This window comes from Pleurodeles waltl, chromosome 9 (assembly GCF_031143425.1).
Source record: "Pleurodeles waltl isolate 20211129_DDA chromosome 9, aPleWal1.hap1.20221129, whole genome shotgun sequence".
NCBI classification, from domain to species: Eukaryota; Metazoa; Chordata; class Amphibia; order Caudata; family Salamandridae; genus Pleurodeles; species Pleurodeles waltl.
Genome location: NC_090448.1, coordinates 558894310 through 558907337, shown reverse-complemented (window position 1 = coordinate 558907337; position 13028 = coordinate 558894310). Strand labels below are relative to the sequence as shown.

Below are 13028 nucleotides of genomic sequence, written 5' to 3'. Positions count from 1 at the left end.
GTTAATAACCAATATAATCATGGTTCTGTCACCCATAGACATGCAAGTCTTTACAATCAGGCCGAAGTGGGCAATTCATGCATGCATGATTTATCATCTTATATTGAACAAAATAATTAGATTGCATGCTGACCAATTCAACTGTATACTAACTATAAGGCAGGCAAAAATGATAAATGTTTCTTAGCTCAAACAGCTTGAAGATAGGCAGAGTTCCAAAACACCTGTATGAATAAAACAAAAATAATAACGTTTCTCATTACAATCATTTGTTTTAAAAAGAACCTCAACACTTACAGAAGCAATAAGGAGAAAAACTACAAAAAAACACATTTCTCTTTTCAAACTAATCTCAACCTAGATGAACAGCCAATTCCTCTCCAGAGTTTAAGCCATTAGGAATCAGAGTATCAAAATCAACGATGTTTCTAGATTCTAATCTGCTCAATGGCATGATCCTATTACCACCTCTGATATTATTCTTGATTCTGCAAATTACAAAACATTCTAACGCTCACTATTCTGCAAATGTCACTCGTGAAAATGTCTAGCAACTAGAAATTGCTTGTCGTTATGTTGGATGGCCCTCATATGTTCGAGGATACTTCTTTTGCATTGTTGATCGTGCTACCTATATACAGTTTATTGCAGGGACAGTTAATACAATACACACAGTAATCTGAGTTACATATCAAATGTTTCCTGATCTCAAAATATTTCTTCTTCTTTGGGACTTTGCAATTCACCACATGTTTGCTGTTTTTGCAAGCTTTGCAGTGTAGGCATCCTAAAATCCCTTATAGTTCCTAAAGTGATGCTGTTTTACTTATCCTGAAACAGATTGTGGCATAAGATATCCTTCAATGATTTACTTTTCCTAAAAGTGATTTTGGGGTATTCACCCATATTTGGCCAATATACTGTCCGTATTGAGTACATGTCAATGTTTTGTAAGGATGCCCCTAACCTGTTTAGCCCAATTCGAAAATGTATTCACAATCCTAATATCATCATCTTGCCCCTCTACCTTATTCTCAATTTTGAGCAAAACCTTTCTTTCTATATGATTGACCTTTTCAAATGTTGTCTGAATGGTTTTATTTCCAAAACTCCTTACTTTAAATGTTTAGACCATCTCTTTACATTCTATATCAAAACTTTGGGGGTCATTCTGACCCTGGCGGCCGGTGGCCGCCAGGGCCACCGACCACGGGAGCACCGCCAACAGGCTGGCGGTGCTCCCACGAGCATTCTGACCGCGGCGGTTCAGCCGCGGTCAGAAGCGGCAAGTCGGCGGGCTCCCGCCGACTTACCGCTGCTCGGGGGAATCCTTCATGGCGGCGGAGCGCGCTACGCCGCCATGAGGATTCTGACCCCCCCTACCGCCATCCTGTTCATGGCGGGAAAGCCGCCATGAACAGGATGGCGGTAGGGGGGGTCGCGGGGCCCCTGGGGGCCCCTGCCGTGCCCATGCCAATGGCATGGGCACGGCAGGGGCCCCCGTAAGAGGGCCCCGCAAAGTATTTCAGTGTCTGCCTTGCAGACACTGAAATACGCGACGGGTGCCACTGCACCCGTCGCACCTTCCCACTCCGCCGGCTCGATTACGAGCCGGCATCCTCGTGGGAAGGGAGTTTTTCCCTGGGCTGGCGGGCGGTCTTTTGGAGACCGCCCGCCAGCCCAGGGAAAAACTCATAATACCCTCCGCGGTCTTCTGACCGCGGAGCGGTATAATGGGGGCGGAATTCTGGTGGGCGGCCTCCGCCGCCCGCCAGAATCAGAATCACCCCCTTTGTTTGGTATTGCAGATTCTGTTTGCTTTAATCAGTTCTCCATAAAGAATACTGTAAATGAGACTCTGAGGGTGTGCACTTCGGGCATGAAGTAAACTACTTCCTACTATGCTTTACAGTATTCCTTATATGTATATATGACACTTTGTTGTGTCACTCCTCCAGCCACCAGAAATCTATATTGCCTTACATTCTCCACTCTCTGTTATATTTATACACTTAAAAAACCAAAGGTTACACGGATGTTATAGTTAGGTTCTGAATTTACTTGTACAAAAACATTCACCAGATATAGTTATCTCAAATAACTATATCTCATGCACTAAAGTAACTATAACTTGTGCCCCGCCATGCACAGTTTTTTCCTTACAAATGTGACTGCAAATATTACATTGATATTATCAAAGATGTCATGAGTGCCATAATTTGTTGGGTAATTAGTGCATAGTGAGGGCTGGAGTTATAGTTACCTTAGGGCACAAGTTAAAGTTACTTGAGATAACTATAATTATAACTGGTGAATTTCTATGTTTTTGTATGAGTAAATTCAGAACCTAACTATGACGTTCCTGTAACCTTTGTTTATTTTAAGTTAATTTCTATGTTTTTTCAATTCTATTTCCTAACTATAATGTCCCTGCAACCTTTTTTTCAGTGAATTTCTATGTTTTTTTAACGTAAAGTAATTTTCATTACTATATGTTAATCCAACCACCGCCACGCACAGCCTTCAGCCATGCGCAGTGGCGGTTGGCCACAGAGCCTAGCCTTTAGCCAGGTCCTGTGGCCAACCCCTCTATAGCCACCCAACCTTGTGCCACGCACTGCCTTTGGCCATTTGTGGTGGGGTTGGTTGCAGGACCTGGCCTGCGGCCAAATCCCCCTAACCATTCAACCCTGAGAGAGAGAGTGAGAGAGAGAGAGAAATTCAGAGATTCAGAGAGAGACAGCGATTTAGGCTTTGAAGAATTATATACGTAGAAAAAGATATTTTAGGGCAAATTAAAAAGAAAAGTGTATTTGTCATTTAAAACAAGTGAGATCACCTTTCAGTATGAACCTTTAAATTTTGAAGTTTGAATTAAATTAAAGAAGGGAAAAGACTGTGGGGAGGGGGGTGGAGGTTGCTTATCGACAAAATTGCCGCTTAGGCAAAGAGCTCCTCCAGCAGAGAAGTAAATCCTAGATTATCCTGGTGTCAGGAGCGCAATATTACCTCAGTCAGCGCCCGGAGTAGCTGTCGCTGTGTCTGGCGGACAAGGGGGACGAGGGGGACCCCCCCAGCTCGCAGCATTGCAACGCAGGAATGGAGAACAGCGGCGTGGCCTGTTCGGCCCTGTGCTCGCTGCGGGCCTGGGGAGATCCGAGCGGCACATGTGTGGATGGGCATGGCACTACCAGCAGCTGGACCTCAGCAGACTCGTGGAGTGTGAGACTGGCCGGCGGGGTCCATGAAAAGTGAAGAGGCTCAATGGGAGGACACTACACTACAGACCCTGCAATGCCAAGTGAGGGCCTGGCACTGCTCTGAGGTGCAAGACCTTACAGTATACAGAGGAGGGGACCCTGAACCAATCGGCCTGCTGCCAGAAAGGACTCCGTCTGCTGAGGAGAAGTGACCCACATCGGTGTGAGTAGCGATGCCAACAACCCGGGACTGGGAGGCAGGAAGAAGCACACTCAGCTTCACGATCACGGACCCTGAATACATGGGATGGTCCCGTCAGTGCGGCTGGCCGGAGTACAGGGTCTCCTTGGCCTGCAGCAGTTCTATCCAGGGGGCCCTGACCCCAGAGTCAAGACGGTAGGTGAATGGAACAGAGCCCCACTTATGAGACAGAAGTATCCGGCAGGCCAGAGGAGCAGGATGCACAAAACACCTATGGTTTAGTGGGGCAGCTGCTTCCAGCAAAGGCCTGGTGGGGCCAAGAGTGCTATGAGGTGAAATATAACTGGAGGCACGCACAGAGTTGCGGGGTGCATAATGAGACGGCCAGGAGGTAGCCATTGAAATAGAGGCAGTTTGGGTGCAAACAAGAGACTGCCCTCAGCGCTACCGGGGTGCCTTTCCTCTGCGTCCACCCTGGGTGTGCTGAACAGGGCACCTGGACCCTGCTGTAAAGGGCACCACCATTGGAAAGGCCAGGCAGGATACAGACAAAGCTGCAATTCGAGTTGAGGAAGACCCCCAAAACACGGGGCGCTGATGTGAGCACATCTGAAAAGGGGCAGGAGGGGACTCCTGCGGGGACTGACATGGATTGGATTTGAAACAAATTTTGGTATCCATGCAGCACAGCCTCACAAAAATTGATGGGAAGATTGATGCCCTCACATACCAGATGGACTGAATGTCGGACAGGCTCGCTAAGTATGCTCAACGTGTAGACCAGGTGGAGCGAAGAGTCTCGGAGGCGGAAGATGAGCACTACACACTAACGACAGCCCAGAAGAAGGTGGGTAGACATCTCCTCACTTTGCAGGCGAAGGCGGAGGATTTAAAGGCTTGCTCCCGCAGATACAATGTATGCACTGTGGGCATAGCGGAATCAACCCAAATCGATAACATGGAGCGGTATGTAGAGCAGCTGTTGTTTGATTTGCTGGGTCACAAAACCTTCTCGGATATGTCCGTGGTGGAGCAGGCGCATCGCTCGTTCGGACCGTGCCTGCTGCCGGGAGCCCCACCGCACCCCATCATTGCGAGGCTTCTTGATTACAGTGACAGGGATGAAGTGCTCTGGAGGGCCCAAGATGTGGGCACCCTGCGGCATGATGGGGCCACAATATCCCTGATTTCATGCAACAAGTGCAAGAAGCGAGGCAACAGTTCTTGCAGGGCAAACAGAAACTACGTAACCTGAAGCTGGACTATAATATGCTCTTACCGGCATGGCTCCGAGTGATGGTAGGTGGAAAGGCCCTGATTTTTACTGATTCAAAGAAGTTGCAGCAGTTTATAGCCAAGAAGGAGGCCAAGGGACAACGGCGGAATGTGAAGACAGCTGGCAGTGGAGATGCCGACAAGGAGATGGACGATGTACGAGTGAAGCTAGGTGCAGGGGTGATGCGGATGCTGCTCCAGTAATGGATGGTGGGGACTCCTTCAACTTGTTGATACAGCTGACGGGATGGTGGGTTGCCTGACCGGCATTACTGCTGGTGGTGGCCTGTGTTGCCAGATAAGACAGGTCAGGTTTCTGATGTGCAGCCGCTGCCTGCTGAACCGAGACATATTTGATTGGTAAGCAGGTATCAGGATGTAAGATGCTGGGATTTTACTTGGCATTGCACCGAAGTGTCCAGCTTGCCCCACCAGGAGACTGACGCTGAACTAATTCAGTGGTACCCTTGATGCATAAAGATGATGTCACAGTCGGCCACAGTAGTGGACATGAGTAATATGAAGCACTTGGTTTATCTGTCCCCGTGTGTGCTCCTTTTTGGTAAGGGGTACTGGAAGTGGTTCGGGGGAGGAAATATGTAGATTGTGCAAGTTGGGGGCAGCGCAGCATGGGTGGGGGAGAGTGGTTGGTATTGATTGGGGTGCAACACTAGATGGCAGGTAACTCGTTTGATGTTCACACTGTGCATTTCTCGGCATGCTGTATGTCTAATGTTGAATATTCATACAAGAAATATTGCGTAGGATCCAGGCCCTAACGGCTGCTCACTTGGAATGTCCAGGGTCTAAATGATAAATGAAAGACCTGCAAGGTTGTGGCATATTTGTGTTGAAACACAGTAGATATTGCAATCCTCCAGGAAACACACTTGGCCCCTGGTGGGGACGAGTCGCTACAACGAAGGATGCAGGGGTAGGCCTGTGCAGCTGGCTTCACAATGCGAGGGGGGTGCTTATCTTGGCCAGGAAAGGGGCAGGGATCAGGTTGCAGAAGGTGTGTGCAGGCCCGACTGGCTGCTATGTTGTGGCTAAATGTTTTGTAGGGAATCAGGTACTGTGGATTGTGGGTATTTTGGCCCAAGTTATGATGACTCGAATTTCTACTACACCCTTAGTGCCAGACAACAGAAGAGGGCGGATATTCAGCAGATATGGGGTGGAGATCTAAATTGTGTGTTGAACACCGCTCGACACCAGTCGTCGGGTCCTCCCAGGCAACCGTGACTGGCTGCCCGGGCTCTTACTGAGATCTTAAAACAGGAGGGGTTAGTGAATGTTTGGTCCCACTAATACCCGACTATTCCAGCTTACACCCACTACTCAACGGTGCATGACATACACACCCGTATTGACTACTGGCTATGCTCGCAGCAGTTGGCCTCCCAGATCCAGGTTTGCAAGATCCTGCTGAGCAAATACTTGGACCATTAGTCGATACTCCTGGGGCTTTATCTATTTATATCGCCTCCGCCCCCGCTTTTTCTTGGAGGTTCCCCTTGAATTCACTTCTGGATGAGGTGTTCAGGGAGCAGTTGGGTCGGGACATAGAGGAATAACGCACCATTGAGCAAAGGGAAAGGTTAATGGCACTGCTGCGACCAGAAGAGATTAAAGCTTAAAGCCGCCTTGAAAGATATGCCGGTGGGCAAGGCACCGGGCACTGATTGTCTCACAGTGGCCTTTTATAAAGCCTATCAGGATATACTTATACCATACCTGGTTACACTTTTCGAGCAGAGGCATTGCTGGTGGTCCTGTTAAATCCAGGCAAATCAGCGGATCACTGCTCTTCAGATAGACCACTGTCTCTCATGAACGTAGATGCCAAACTGTAAGCCAAAATCATGGCAAACAGGTTGGCCCTCCTCTTGCCCTGAGTGATGGGGGTAGAGCAGATGGGGTTTGTACCAGGACGTAATCTATCATTAAATCTACTAACTCTCTTTGGTGCAATGCAGCACATAGAGGTTATATCGATCTCAGTCTTCTTGGACATCGAAAAGGCTTTTGACTCGGTGGAGTGGGGCTTCATGCAGGCAGTGCTGTGACATATGGGAGTAGGAGATATGTTTTTGGAATCGGTCAAGTTCCTCTATAATCGGCCGGTGGCCAGGCTGTGGCTGAATGGTATAGTGACTTCTTCAATCTCTATAGAGAGAAGGACGAGGCCGGGGTGCCCCCTATATCCTCTATTGTTTGCACTGGTTGCTGAACAGTTGTCTTGTGCACTGAGAGAATATCATTCGCATAGAGGACTGCAATTTCCATATTACACGCTTATAGTGTCTGCATATGCGGATGACACCTTGCTCTATGTTAGGAATCCAGAGCATGACTTGACAGCAGTACTGCAGGAGGTTGGATTATTTACGAGTCACGCTGGACACCACGCAAACTGTGATAAGTCAGTGGTGTTCCCTCTTACTACCAGTACTGGACCGGTATCGCTGGCCTACCCATTGCAGTGGACAGAGAACCCCATTTGTTATTTGGGGATCAAAGTTCACTCAGATCCGACTATAGTGCTGCAGGAGAATTAAGGCACAGCGGTGGAGTGCCTGTCTGAAGCAGCTGAACACTGGATCAAACTCCCCCTCTCCCTTGTGGGGGAGAGTGGCAATCATGAAGATGGTAGTGCTACAGCGGTTCTTGTTTTTGTCCTTGAATATCCTGATCATCCTTATCTGCGCTATCTTCAACAGACTAAAAGCTCTCCTCTGCAGGCCTGGGTGTGAAAACAATCTAAAGTAGGGTGGCAGACATTGACCCTACCATATGATCTGGGGGTCTTGGCGTGCCAGACCTGGAGGCGATTTACCAGGTCGCGCAGGCACAGTTTGCGCATTACTGGGTGTATGGCCCCTTGGATCTGCCGCCTGTCCGGCTGGACCGAGGGATGGCTGCCCCAATCAAATTGCCTCGGTTTTTGTTTGGTCGCCCAAAGCGGCGGTATATGTTATCGGACTCATTGAACATGATGGCGTGGGCATGGCAGAGGTTACTGGAAAGACAGGCAGGCTACTTACTGTATTCCTTGGTTGTGCCTCTTGCTTGGAGTACTTGGTTCCCGATGACATGGGGGCAGGGTGCTATAAAAGCGTTAAAAGATTTGGCTGATGTGTTCAAGTACGGCCATCTACAGGGATGGGAGGCGGTGCGGCAAGGCAAGATGAATATTACACCCCTAATTATGTTCTATTATTACAGAGCTTATGCCTGGTTTCGGGATCTACTGAGGGACGATCTCCTGGAGCCTCCCCCTGTCTCTGCCCTGACGTCGTTACTCCAGCATTCCACACCTGGGAATGTTACATTGAGGCTGTATGCCTTAACGCAGGAAGCGCGCAGGTCGAGGGTGACCAGAGCAGGCTTGCCTGCAAAGGGACCTATGAACCATAATAAAGGAATCGCAATGGGCATATTGTTGCTCAGTAACTAAAACCATCTCCCTCAATGGAAGCCATAGGCTCATACATTTCAAGAACCTCAACCAGGTATACTCCACCCTGTCTAGGTTACATAGGTATAGCCTCTGAGAGAACGCAATGTGTTCTAGATGTTCAGCGGATGCAGCCGGATTTATACATATAGCATTGAGTTGCCCAGGCATAATCATTTTTTGGCAAACGTTTTTCAGAGAATTGAGTTCAATTATAGACAAATTGATTGAGCCAGATGCTATGCTGGCATTGCTCGGTTATGATAAGCAGCTACCTCCCGCGAATAGGAGGTTGATGGCTATAGGTCTCCTATTGGCAAAAAGGAGGGAGCTATGCGCTGGAAAAGGGGACCTTTGCCTACGTTGGGGGAATGGATAAGGGATATGACATACTGTAATCTGCAGTCAGATACATACGGCAAACTCTTCCCCAACTGCAGTCACCCCCGAGATATTTGGGGTCCATTCCAGACCTACTTGGACGGGCTGAGGTCTGGGGAGCAGGCTGGTAGGGATACTTCTTAATCAGGAGTGGGAAGTTTCGAAGTGTCTGGCTTCCTGGTTCAGATTGGGGGATTTTCTTCTCACACACTGCCCACTGAGGTGCTGATAGGAGGGTAGGGAGTACCTGTGTGTGCCACTATGTAGTCTGTCATCAACTGTTTTCATTTTGCAGCTGAGGGTGGGCTTCTCTATAGCGCCTGTTTGGAGCCTTGATGCGAATCACAACTGAGATATTGGACATTTTGCTTATTTGTTGCCATTGTAGGGGTGGTCTTTCTCCTAGGAGGGGGGGCGGATGTGATGCAGAACGTGGAGCAAGGTTGCTGCGAAGATTCCAAGTATAATAAATAATTATAACTCAAAAAGCTTGAATATCTAATGCATTTATGCTTTTGGGGTTAACTGCTGAAAATTCTTCAATCCACCATGCCTCCTTGTGCTGCAATAACTTTTGTCTGTTGCCTCCTTAATGCAATATGAGACTTGATCTATAACCTGGAACCTTAGAGACTGATTACGATCTTGGCGGATGGGGTTACTCCATCCAAACGTGACAGCTATCCCGTCCGCCATATTACAGTTCAGTGATATCCTATGTAAATAATGATATGGCGTACAGAATATCCGTCAAGTTTGTGATGGAGTTTTCCAACTGCCAAGATCATAAACAGGTCCTTAATTGATTTCTCAAAAAAAGTGTTGTCTTACTGTCGATGTTGATGTCATATTTCTAATGAAATCTGTGTTCCTTGAATCTGCTATTTGCAGCTTTCGAAGTCTGTCTTATGTAGGTTATTTTTTTTTTTTTTTGTGAGTAAAGGTACTGGGTGGACATTGATTTATTAAGTAATATTGTTTGTTTTGCTGAGTTCAGGGTTTCTATCCTGCATTACCTCCCTTAGAAAGACTTGGAATGACCTACCTCTCTACCCTGGGGGTGAAGTGCTAAAGGGGTTCTTTCAATGTTAGTCTGCGGTCTAGTAGTAATGCTTACTGATAACTCCTTTTAAGGATTTCTGTTGCAAATAAACATATGTGATGGCCAGCCACCTAAAAATGCTCAATATTTTTTTGCCTTATTCTCATTTAGTTTAGATTAGTATACCATGTCACAAGATACATCTTCCTGGAAAGTAAGCACAACACTAAACAGGTATTCACCAGCTATGCTGTGAGGTCATAAAACCGGCAAACGTGCTATTAAAATACAGGTAACATACATCAGGAGTGGGCCCTCAGTTACGAAGGAGAAGAGTCGCCCCACGGCTGAAAGGAAGTAAAAAGCAGAAAAATAAAACAATAATAACAGTATTTTATTATCATTTTATTTTTCTACTTAGGCAGTCTGCCGAGTGTAGGGCCGGCCGGGTGGGCTATCCTCCACCTTAGTAGGCAGAGGAGGCATGGTAGGTGCACTCTACGCGCAGATGTAGTTCGGGCAGCCATCTTAGGCTGGCCAAACTGACATGCGCACTTAGAACTCTCCACCCAAGCTGTATTTCACAGCCGGGTGGAGAACAAGCACAGGCTCCCAGTCCCCAACAGAGCAGCATTTCAGCCTGCTCAGACCAATCCTTGTGCTTCTCTCATGCTGGGTAACAGCATGAGAGATGCATCTGGATTGGGTGGGAAGGGGAGCAAGAAGAGAAGAACCGAGGCGGTGGGAGCAGAGGAACACGGATGTCTGGCAACGGTAGGTAAGTCTTTATTTTCTTATTATTTCCCCTTCGCCCACTCTGCACGCTCCCCCTCCAGGTCTTCCTAGCAGCAGGCGCCACTGAACATAATATTAAACAGATATTTACAGAGGGGTATGCTAACTTTAGACAGTGTTTATTATACTGCTAGACATTTCACCGCTTGCACTGCAGCATTTACTTAAACAGTGCTGCAACTGCAGGTGTGGAAATGAACACAACGGCGTCCAGAATCTGTCAGTGTTTGTGCCAGATTGAAATGTTTCCAAATCATACAGAAAATTTCGACTCTACCCATGGCTCCAAATGCATTTTTAAGAGGGAATATTTTACTCTGGGCGTTTGGAAGTTGAGTGTTAACTGATTTCTTAGAGAGTAAAAATTTGATTTCCACTCCTCATTTGAGCATATTGAAGTGACTAAATTAAAATAAATGTATAAAATTGGTATTTCTGATTTAATCCTTGGTTTCTTTGGAGCTGGTAATTCGCAAAAATAAAAATATATATTGTCACCTTAATGTCTCTCTTTGCATCGGGATGAAGCAATAGTATCCTGCCTTTATCTGGTATGACCTTGCAGATGTCATTGATCTGGAAAAATTACAATGTCCAGGTCAGAGTTTGGAAGTCTTGGGCGACAGAGCAGCCCTAAACCAGCAGTGGACACACCAAAGTGTTTGATGCTGTTTAGAACATTCATCATTTCCAAACTTGAGGTAATGATCAGTACCAGTATGACCCTGGCCAGGTCACTTGGAGTAATTTAAGAAACTATGCTGCATAATTCATAGCTGAGTCTTCACCAACTTCCACCTCTTTCCTAGAACCCAGGGCCACATAGCTCCTCTTTGGTAGTACATTGAAAAGTCTTGTTTGAGGTCTGACTTGGCAGCACAGCTGTCACTTACCTAACATGATCAACAAAAATAATGATTTAAGAAACATTACTGAGAGTGGGGTGTTGACCCTACCCACATATTGATCTTCCTCTCTACTAGATACGATTGGGCAGATGTTGTGAGTTTCCACTGAAAAAGAGTGCTTGTATTTTCACAAATTATTCTCAACACTATATAGTTGGTTGTGGTGACAAGCTGTTGATCGAGTCTGTAGGCCTCATTGCTTCATTAGGAAAGTTATGTCAGATGGCATGGGGCTGATCTATGTATTATGAAACATTATGATAAACGCAGTAGGCCTGAATAACTTATTGTGAAAGCCATATGTTAAGGCCAATAGGCCTTTATGAGAGGACAGCTATTATGCTGTGTTAAAGCCTATAGATAAGTATTATCTAACAGGTGCTCCTGAAGATTACTGTTGTAGGTAAGGGTTACATTTACCTCTGACATATGCCATATAATGGTTCATTTGCTGCATGATTTGTAGATTTTAACAAAGCATTTGTTTCCAGCGCATATGGCCCAAAAAGTACCAATAGTAGAAGGCCCTTTTCAAAGGGTTTCTGGTCACTGTTCAAATGTGTATACCTGTATTTTGGTATTAAACCATTACTAATGAGGCAACACTTTTGCCCAGACAGTGTAAACACGTAAAAATGACAAAATAATAAAGTAACGCTCTCATCAAAGGTGCTGAGTTATACCGCGCTATTTGCCTTTTCTTACTGCATAGTTTACTTACTGCACCTCATTATTTGGTTCTTCCCTGCAGATAATTCCGTTGCTCTGCTCAGTACTGACAGGGGCATTGTTAACGCAGACCCCATGTCAGATATAATAGAAGGGGTTCTTGCATGGTGAAACCTTATGACCAGTACAGTAGGAAACGGATTCACACTGTGATCACTGTGAAAAACATTATAAGGAGGGTTTTGCTGTGAACTGTTTACCACAAACCATAGTAAGTGACTTTACAATGTGAACTCTCTGTCAAATACAATAGGAAGGGGGTTTACAGTGTGAACTCATTTCCAAACACTACAATCAGGGGCTTTACCTATTTAACCTTCTTGAAAATGCAATAAGCCAAGGACCCATATTGTGTCTGGCAGATGGAATAGGAAAGTGTTTTACGTTGTGAACTGCATGGCAGCAGCCATATAAAGAGGTATACGTTGTAAACTCCCTGACAAACACCATAGAAAGAGACTTTACATTTTGAAACATTTGACAATGGATTTTACATTTTCAACTCTTTGACGAATGCAATAGGAAGGGATTTAGGCCCATATTTATACTTTTTGACGCAAAACTGCGCTAACGCAGTTTTGCGTCAAAAAAATTAGCGCCGGCTAACGCCATTCTGAAGCACCATGCGGGCGCCGTATTTATCGAATGACGTTAGCCGGCGTTAGCCGCCGGCGCCGTCGTTAGCCGCCGGCGCCGTCTGGTGTGCGTTAAAAAAAACGACGTACACCAGGCAGCGCCGGCGTAGGGGGATATGGGGCTTGGGCGTCAAGAAATGGGGCAAGTCAGGTTGAGGCAATTTTTTCGCCTCAACCCGATTTGCGCCATTTTTTTTCACTCCCAACCCCCATAGAAATGACTCCTGTCTGGGCAAAGACAGGAGTCATGCCCCCTTGCCCAATGGCCATGCCCAGGGGACTTCTGTCCCCTGGGCATGGTCATTGGGCATAGTGGCATGTAGGGGGGCACAAATCAGGCCCCCCTATGCCACAAAAATAAATAAAAAAAAACACTTACCTGAACTTACCTTAATGTCCCT

At 46.5% G+C, this 13028-nt stretch overlaps 1 protein-coding gene across 2 annotated transcripts in view; it reads left to right on the top strand.

Annotated features, from left to right (window-relative positions):
- TMEM91 (transmembrane protein 91) overlaps positions 1-13028 on the top strand; it is a 213677-nt gene that overhangs the window by 98730 nt on the left and 101919 nt on the right. The gene's annotated exons all lie outside the window — the stretch shown is intronic.